General features: G+C 33.8%; 1 long non-coding RNA gene across 1 annotated transcript; it reads left to right on the forward strand.

Annotated features, from left to right (window-relative positions):
- Window positions 1–7,456: 7,456 nt before the first annotated feature.
- LOC141482953 (uncharacterized) lies at window positions 7,457–9,832 on the forward strand. Its single transcript, XR_012465818.1, has 2 exons — window positions 7,457–7,785; window positions 9,680–9,832. It is a non-coding gene; the product is annotated as an uncharacterized lncRNA (long non-coding RNA).
- The last annotated feature ends 466 nt before the right edge of the window (window positions 9,833–10,298 follow it).

Consider the following 10,298-nt stretch of genomic DNA (forward strand, 5'->3'; position numbering starts at 1 on the left):
TTTCACTTTTTCACATTGAAAAACAGGTCGTGACTATTGAAATAGTTTGAAACTACATCCACAGTATATTCACATTTTTGTGTTAATTCATTCGTCGCTTTGGCAGGTATCATCAAACTGATATCATCTGCATAGGCAGTTACTGCAGAATATGGTATTTTCCTGTCTGTATTATTGATATATAATAGAAATAAGAGTGACTTAAGTATAGATCCCTTGGGTACTCCCAACTGGACCAACCTTATTTCTGATATTGAAAATGTCTGACTCAAATTGTCAAATTTGAGTGAGACACACTGCATTTTCTTGCTGAGAAAAGATGGAACCAATGAATGTGAATTTCGTCTTATTCCCTAACGATCCAGAATATCTAATAGGTTGGTATGATTAACACAGTCAAAAGCCCTGCTCGCCTGAGCCAATAAATTCAATCAAGTCATCGCAGAAACATTGTAGCGCACTTTGAGTTGATTTTCCACAACGAAAACCATGCTGTATTGGAGTCAGATAAAATCCGATAAAATTTTTCAGGAGTTCTAAAAATGCATACCCAAAAATATTCAAGAAAGTTGAAGGAATAGTAACTGGTCTGAAATTTTTTAATGTTGATAATTTTTTATTTTTACCCACCTTCAGCTGCGATGAGAAGATGCTGTTTGAAAATGATAGATTCACCAAAAAAGTTAACGGTTCTATGATAATATTTAATAATTTTTTTCACCAAGAAGACAGGTACCTCGTCAATTCTCAAAGACCTCTTTTTCCTCATTTTACGACTGACGAGATCGCTTTCAATGAATGGTTTCAAAAATAATGTGTGTGAATAGAAATGGAAATAGTCGGAGTGTCTAGATGTAATACCTTCGGAATTTTCACCATCAGTGCTTGGGAAGCCTCAATGAAAAATTTGTTCAATTGAACAATCTTCTATCAACTCACCATCTTTTTGAATAACCATATCTCTTGATGACTGTTTAACTCCACTTGGGGTTTGATCTGTCAATTAGTATATGGCAACATGAAAATTTGAAAGTAAATAGGTCAAAATTTACTTTCATAACATGTTGAGATGTTATTAAAAAAAATTGTTCATATTTTTTCTAAGATTTGGCATGTAACAGGGTGTTTCAAATTCGATCGTCACAATTGGGATTTCGGAAACTATGAGAGATACGCAGATGGTTAACTTGAAGCAAAGTTGTGCATTTCCTTGATTAACAGTATGCCGTTGAGATTCCCTAGTATATCCGTCGATATCCGGAAAAAACAAAAGTTTCGGAAAATGGTTTATATTTTTTCTGGCTATATTTTTCCAAGGATTCGAAAATAAATCACGCTTCCACATTGACACTTTTTCCCTGCTACATAATAGTGTTTTCAGATTTGCTATCCGACGTTTCGTCTGCCGGTCACCATCATCAGCTTTGTTTTTTCTTATTTTTCTATAATGTTATCCAGATTGGTACTGAAGAGCCCTATGGCAAGTGTCTTACGGCGAAACATCGGTGTCTACCAGTGGGGATGACAGTGTTCCATGTAAGTGCAATTTGTTACTATTCATTTAAAGTAGAGAACCCATGTGAATGATATCTGATTCTATTCCATAACGAATGTTTGGAATACAAACTGAGAAGAAAAAAATATCTTCTGTATAATTCAGTGTTCATATAAAAGTATTTGTTTCGAAAACTTTTTTCTTTCGTGTAATTAAATGTTTCTATGAAAGTAGCTGTTTCAGGAGGGCTTTCTTCCAGTTTGTGTCTGAAAGTTGCTTCTTTGCATGATCTACACATCCATGTATAGAGTTACTTATTTTAAAATTTATTACTTCCTTCCTTTCTTTGGAAGATTCCCACATTTGTTTGTATCAAGATGGAGCAGTAGAAAGCTAAAAACTTTCTTTCCTAAAAATTAATCATTTCTAAAAATATAACCCCTTCAATTCAAATATATCATTTTCAAAGGGCCTTATTTTGAGGAATATTAGCTATATGAAATGTAAAAAATCGATGTTTTGGTCGAACTGTAAGTTCTCCAAGTATTCGATCATTATCTCCAGGCATGCTATTCATCAATAGTCCTTCACGTATGTTTGATATTCATATAAAATTCATATATAATCAAGCATGTGCTTATTATAAGTACATGAATGCCATATGTAAAAACTTCATCACGAAAAGTTTATGCTCTATGCAAAACTTCAGAAAAAAGCATTTTTTTCGAAATTCTGCTTTATTCAATGTCAATAAAAAGTATGTAATTGAAAGGATAACATTTTTTAGAAAAAAAAACAGTTTTTGGGAAACAAACTTTTTGGCTTCCTACTTCTCCATCTTCATACCATAAACACTTCCTAATACTTTTCCGAAATATCCTGAGAATATCGCCGGGGATTATTAGGGATATATTTGGAATTAAATTTTGCGCGAAGTCAAGGACATTTTTTTTCTTAGCCGCCTCCTCTGCCATTTTCTGAGACCGTCGTGAGACATTGTTTGAGGGAGAGTTAGCAGTTTGATCAGACGGGAAACCTTTATAGCCACGGGCGAAAGTCTTCTATCGCATGAGAGTCCGGGGATTCCCAGGTAGGTGCAAGTCCTCTATATCCCGGCAAAAAGCTCCCTTCGTTAGCCTCTGGAATTATTCTTCCATTCAGTTTTGTGGCTATTATGTGTCTTATGACTGTAAATGTGTCATTCTACAAGTACTCACAAGATTTGTCATCATGTTTTCTGCATTGGAAGTTAGTCCTGTTTTTCATTCGTACTCTGCTATGATGTTTTGCAGTTTTTGCAGTGTGCTCCGCATCGCCAACTTCTTTGCAATAGCCGCATCGGTCGGAGTTGACTTCAATCTTTTTCCCAGAGATATTCTCTGAAACATCCATGACCACTGAGTGCTCAAATTTATGAAATATTCAGGTTCTCCAAAGCGTCTATTCGACCAGATTTGTATACCGCGAATCAGGTTCCGGGTCCATCTTCCATATGTGGCTGTATTCAACCTTTCCTATCATCAACGGATATTATTTCTGGTAATTTCTGGTAGTAATACCTATCGAAATATTTTAAATAAAGTGTGATGAAAGTACCCGTATGTTCCTTTCCCAAAAAGTTTTTCAACATTTCTATCTTAACTGGTCAGCAAAGACCTACTACGGAGATACAAGTGCTGTGGAATAGCGACATGAGATTGTCCATGACGGGCAATAAAGTGGATTATTGTCTACTGGAGTCTCAACGAGATAGAGTTTTACAGAAGAGTTCACAAAACTACAATGACTTCTTCAGGCTGTATTATACTTACTAGGCATAAATCACAATTAGTTGTTCTTGAATATATCACTATTTGGGATTATAATAATTGTCACAAGTATAACCTAATTTTATTGATAAATAACAATTCTGATAACTAACTCATTGAAATTGTAGATTTGATACTACATTAATACTACTACCATTATATGTTAATGAACCAAACTTAATTAAAATCTGATTTCCAATTTTTTCATTAAACAAATTAGAAAAAATATAAACATTAGTTATACTTGAACCCTTTTCCTTCTGCCAAGAGAGGTTTGGGAAAGATTGTGCTGTTATTCGAAAAAACTATTTTTATAGTTTTTCATTTTTTTGAAAAATATTTTTTCCATGTGACCATTATAAAAGTTTTACAGCATATGTCATTTAAGAATGAGTATTGAACAAAATAAAACAGAGATAGTATATCTCTGTTTTATTTTTCGAAATTTCACGTATGCTTAATTTTTCATCAGTTTCACTTTGTTATAAAAATATACGAAGATTGTTTTCCGTGTACTCCACATAAAAAATGGATAGCGAATTTCATTTCATACTCTATTCTCTGAACAGAATAATAGAGTGTTTAATGATTCGCTTAACTTTGTAGGAAATATTCCTTCGTTGTTGACGTATATTATTATAAATTACAATCCGATGAATTGATGTTTCTAATGCTTGACCCTTTTCATAACTGTACGCTTGTCGAAACCTTTGACATCGTCTATAAGCAACACTTCAATGAATCTATTCCACATCAAGACTACAACATGTATAGTCTTTTCAATCGAACCTTCTCATCGAGGGTCGATTCCTCATACGTTTACAATCTGTTGAATAAAACAAAATCGGAAATGGTAAATCAGACTAACTGTGGATATAATTGCAGAAAAGATATATGTCACTACATACAATTCAAATTAATATCCTAAGATATATCGCAAAATCAAAACTATCGTGTGAGAAAATAAATGCAAGCGTCACAATCCAATGCAACGTGCGTGATAAAAAAAGGATGCAATTGCGTTGATTTTGCTTCACGTAGTGTATAACTTTGAATATCAAATCAAATCAAAATATGCTTTATTGTCTGAAGATTCATATCTCATTGACAAAGCTTGGTTGAAATAATTGAATAAAAAAAACAAACAAACAAAATTACACATATTAGCCATCGCTTCTTAGTCATATAAAACTATAAACTATACAATAATATACAATTTCAAGTAAATACTGAATATATGTATATGTAACAAAATAGGACATAAAAAGATAGCAGCAACAGTTTGTATTTACTTAGCACAATACAACACTTTAGGAAAATAGCCAGTTATAATGTATTTTAGAAATTCCAATATTGATTACATGAACTGTATTGAGAGTCAGACACACAATATCGCTTTTTTGTTTGGTTGTGCTTAGATAGGTAGTTTCAAAATGGAAATCGCTAGTTGTGAACATACTTTGGTTTAAGTGAATGTTATTATAGATGGTCTAAAGGCGTCACGTCGGGTAATCTAGGTGGCCAATAATGTTCCCAGTTACGTCCAATAACTTTGCCTCTGAACATTTGTTGGAGGGACTGTTTGACATCAACCGTGTGATGTATTGGTGCGCCATCAAGCTGATACCATAGGTCGTATTTAATATTTAAAGGCATATTATCTAAAACTTCACTAACCTCATTATTTTGAAAGGTTGAGACAACCGACGGATGATAAATTTTCCCTAAAGAAAAATGGCCCAATTATTTGGTCGTTGTGTATCCCATACAATACATTAGTTTTACAGGAATACTGATCACCACATTCAACTGTGAAATTGGGATTTTCTTGGGCCCACCATCGGCAATTTTGAGATCTTACCGTTCCATTTGAAGAGAACGTTGCCTCATCTGTCCATAAAATTTTATACGGAAACTTTACATTTTCTTCTCTCTCTCCTTGAAACCAGAATGAAATCCCCAAAAGGACATCAAAATCTCGTTTTTTAATGTGTTAATAAATTTTGGCTTGTAAGGCCAAAATTTATTCTCTAATAAAATTTTTCTAACACTTTCTCTCTTGTAATCGGTATTTTTCATAATATCGGTTATGCCCGTGTTCAATAACTTTTAAACAAATGTTAAGTTGGGCCATCATATTTACTTGGAGTGTGCTTTTTCTTAAATTGATTTGCTACGGATCCTGTTTCTCTGAATTTCGACATTATCCTTGACACAGTAGTATGTTGAACATTTTTTCCTAGATGCCGTTCATTAAAAATGTTAGCTACTTGCCGGTATGGTGTATTCTCACCACATATTGAAATTATTTCTATTCTTTCCTGAAGAGACATTATTGCAACAATAACTGTTAAAAATTTGACAAGTAAATCAACAATTCGACACTACCATAGCATGCATTTTGTTTGTCAAGACCTACTTAAAAATTTTATTCAACGTGATTAAGCATCCTTACCGCCCTAGTTAGTGTTTATAAATAATCTGTAAATACTGAATATTGAAATTTTAATGTTATTTCAACTCTAGTAATTTCATTAATACTTATTGCAGTTTTTGAATTGTGTCTGCTTTTTCAAAATTGAAGGTACTGACGTTTGTTAAAGAAAATAGCCAAGTGATTGAAACTTAGCACCAGTCATGTTAAAATTTTTATAGCACAATTTTAATTTCTTTCTAAAAATGTCCTCATAAGTAAAAATTTATCAGAAAAGTTAAACTCCATGATGAGTTTGTTATGTATACATGAATTGATAACAATTAACCGAACTTGTTTTTTAAAATAAAGGGGATATCTGTCAAAAATAAGCAAAACGTTAACTTTATCCTAGTTGCATGAAATTTGGCATATAGATATAAAATTGCCGTAGGCATAACTTTTTCAAGTAACTTTTTGTTAAATTCTATCTAGAAATGCACTTTTTCAATTGTTTTCAAAAAGAAAGTTAAATTTGACAAACACGGAACGTCAGTGGGTCGCAGTTGGCCGCATCATTTCAAGTTAAATTTAAAGCACAAACAAGTGCCGAAGTTAAACTTCATTGAAACTTTTGGAAAAAAAAGTTTCCCATGTGGTGCGCACTTTAATGGTGACACTGTATAATTTTAATTTAACACCGATAATATGCCTCCGCGGATGATGCATCAAGCAACAATTTCGTACAATCCACAACCAATAGCGGAACGAACGAATAAAACACCAATTGTAGGGGTAAGATGTATTAGGTCACTTATATACCGTAGCAGTAAATGGGGCATTCCTGAAGAAGTTTGGATTAGTCAATTTTTCGCATTTGTGGATATTCCGTTCTGGAGCTCAGGTTCATATCGCAAATCAACTCAAGAATTAGATCCAAAAGCAAGCCAATATAATGGAGGGATACCGTGAAGCATGAAAAGGTTACCTACTGCTATTGATTGTGAGATCGAGAGATGCATTTTTCATCGAGTCTGAAATCTGCAGGAGATAACTCCCAAACTTCTCCGGGTCAACTTTCTTCTTCCAGAGAGTTCTGTGACGCGGGTGGAATACAAACTTTTTCTTGAGTAAATGAGGCAAAAACTATCAGCGATGGCAGCGTTGTTAGTGATGGCATGAGATTCATCTTCCTGATAAGTGATATAATGAGGATGATAATTTGTCTAGTGAAATATGTGTCTCAAAGCCATAGTACTATGAATAAAATGAAGTTTCATCATCATAGTAAACAAGTTGAAACTCGAGATGTGATCCCTGGTTTACACAACGAGAATATTAAAACCACAGTCAAGCAGTATGATATGAATATTATATTTTTTTCCGAGTAGTAATCCTATCAATCCCATTGACTTTGCAGATGTTTTCTCGAGGTCCAATGAAATATTCTGAGAGCAAGATATGGGCAAAGAACTACAGTCACTTGCTGAAAACAATATATGGAAACTTGTCCAATACAAGTTGATCTTCAATATAAAAGTAGGAGTATATGGCAGAACACAACAATACAAGGCAAGACTTATAGCAAAGAGGATTCGTCATTGATGCAAAAACCTATTCGAAACCATTGAATTAGTATTCACGAAAAATGAGGTTGTATAATCTGAGCCGCAAAAACATTTAGAGTTTTAACAACATTATTGAGAGATGATGAAAAAACACTTGTATAATTGTCAAAAAAATGTAGGAGACGCTAAATTTCAACAAAACTCGTCATATTGTTAGAATCGATAATTGTCAATATAATCATTTAGAAGCCACCATGTTTTGATGGACGCTAAGAGGATATGTCACTTCCATCTGTCACATCAAAAATATTTAAATAGAGGACTGTAGTGGATTAGTGTTCACAGACACCTAGCATTAAAGTAAAACATGTTTCGGGCTTTTGACTCATCATTAGCATGGTACATCCAAATGCAAGGATAGGCACTTGGTTGCCAAAAGAAGTACAGATGCACGTATCCATCAGCAGAAGCCACTGTAATAACAAATTCAGCTAATCGACAGTGAGTTCAGCAAGTATATACATATTCCGTTAATTTATGGCTCATGAAGTAATCAATTCATTTCAGTCTCATAGATTTTTTTTCCACTATTTTTGTCTGCCAGAAAATATCAGAAACAAATATTTATATTCCATAAAAACTAGCTTTTGAACAGTTCTTCCATATTCATACAAACACCCTGGAAAGCATGGGAGTTCACCTCTACTTGCAAAATTTTTAAAAGACGTGTGCTGTTATGTTTTTGAACTCTAAGATATTGGTTTCTACATTTTTGAGACTTCACAAATATTGATGATGTTTTTTCAGAGACCAACGTCGGGAAACAAGAAGTCAATCCGAACAGCTAAACGAAAGACTAATGTACCGGGTCTGATAAATTCACTAGTTAATACCATATGAAACCTCCCACATAAAAATAATGATTAAACCTCTTAAATTATGCCACGCCAATTATGACGCCAATTATAACATAATTGACTGCTTCATCTCATGATGTCATCCAGATTGGTGCTGAAGGGGCAATAAGGCAAGTGTCTTATCTCGAAACATCGGATGTCCATCAGTGAGGTTGACATACAGTGTTCCTACAAAAGTAGCTGTTTAGAAAGAATTTTTAATGTGTATATGAAAGTAGCTGTTTCAAAAAGGCTTCTTCTTTCAGATTCTGCCTGAAAATAACTCCTTTGAATGATCTTCACATCTTTGTATACACTTATCTGAATGTGACAGATCTGAATGTGACAAATCTTATCTTCCAGGCAACCGTCTGGGAAATGATTACTGTTATAGTTCTACGATATATTGGGCTCTTAGAAGAATCTGGTATGTTTTTGATAGCTATCTAAGTGGTCGAAAGCAACGAGTTGCACTCGATACTAGGGTTTCTCAAACAAAAGAACTGACATGTGGGGTTCCACAGGGATCCATTTAGGGGCCAATTCTCTATATAATTTTCACAGCGTTTTTCAAAAATGTTGTCTCGCATTGTTATCAACAGATGTATGCAGATAATACTCAAGAGTATTCCTTACACCCTTCAGACATAGTGAATAGTTGTCAGAAAATTAACAAAGACCTTGATGGAATTTTCAAAATATCCAAAGATCATTCTCTCTCATTGAATCCGAACGAATCTAAGGCAATGCTGTTCGGGAGGCGAAATGACAGACTTCTTCACCAAAAAAATATTTGTGATACTATCAGTAACATTCCTGTACAGTTTCGTGATGTGGTGAAGAATCTTCGGCTCTGGATAGATTACTTCTCACTATTCAAAAAGCATGTATCGGAATGCATTCGTTGAAGTATATGGAAAGTAAAAATTTTGTTTGGATCTCGTGCAACTTTGAATTTGAATCTTAAAAAAAAATACTTTGCGAGTCTCTAGTTCTTTTTACCTTCACCTATTGCGATACGGTCTATAGCTCTTGTCTAACGGAAATATCTACGCAAAAAATCTCGAAAATCCAAAAGTATTGTAAGTCTATGTTATCGTAGGCATCAACCTGTCAGTCATAAGCTGGGTGGTTAAATATGAAATCTCGCCGAAAACTTCACTGCTCCACCTTATATCATAAAATAATTACTCCCTCCTACTTTTATAGAAAGATTGTGTTCCGCACTGACGTTGACAATCTCAATATTAGATCGAAAGGTACACCACCAATCCACAAATCATCATTATTTGAGAGAAGTTTTTACTATAATATATCGACCACTTACACTATTCCAAATGGTTTTAAGAATATGAAAGTCTCTTCCTTTCGAAAACATTTGTTTGAATTTATAAAATCCTCTAATATCTAGAAAGCGGTTATTGGAATCAGCACATATAACTATAGTTTATCCCAATTTTGATTAGTTGTAAGCGATCTTTTGTTCTGCTTGTCCAAAGGTTGAGTGGAAGACCATCTTTATGCACTCCAGACTCCAGGTGCTCAAGATGGACTCCGCTTTTTCAGTTTGCATTGGAAATGTAGCGTATTTGATAGATCTTATCCTTTTTGTAATCATGTATTCTACTGAATAAAGAATATTATTATTTGTCTCTTTTTGATATAATTCAAAATGAAGGCAGTAGAGTCAAAAAATAAAATTCGACAGTTCTAGTTTTTTATGAATATTTTAAAAACATCCACTGATATTCTCGATCTGGAAAGATATTACACTAGTTCCACAAAATAGAAAACTTTTGTTCAATTCAACCAACCATGCAGGTTTTACCGTTTCCGAGATATTAATAGTGGGATCAGCTAAAAAACGGCATATATACAGGGTGTCTCATATAAAATTCCGCAGGCAAATATCTAAAAAATGAAAAAGAATATCTATATTTCGTCAAAGCAGATAATTTTGATGTCAAAGGATCCTCTTATTTACGTAGAGATCCAACACTAGGCGTCATCCGTTAGGGCGTCTGGACAACGACGCCAATTTTTTTGAATAATAACCCAGTATTTTCAATTGGTTTTTGAATTTTGCATTGAATTCTGAATTCAGCCATATAGCACACT

The sequence above is a fragment of the Leptinotarsa decemlineata genome, unplaced genomic scaffold (genome assembly GCF_025532065.1).
Source record: "Leptinotarsa decemlineata unplaced genomic scaffold, Ldec_3_MD MMD2_tig00002159_RagTag_RagTag, whole genome shotgun sequence".
NCBI classification, from domain to species: domain Eukaryota; kingdom Metazoa; phylum Arthropoda; class Insecta; order Coleoptera; family Chrysomelidae; genus Leptinotarsa; species Leptinotarsa decemlineata.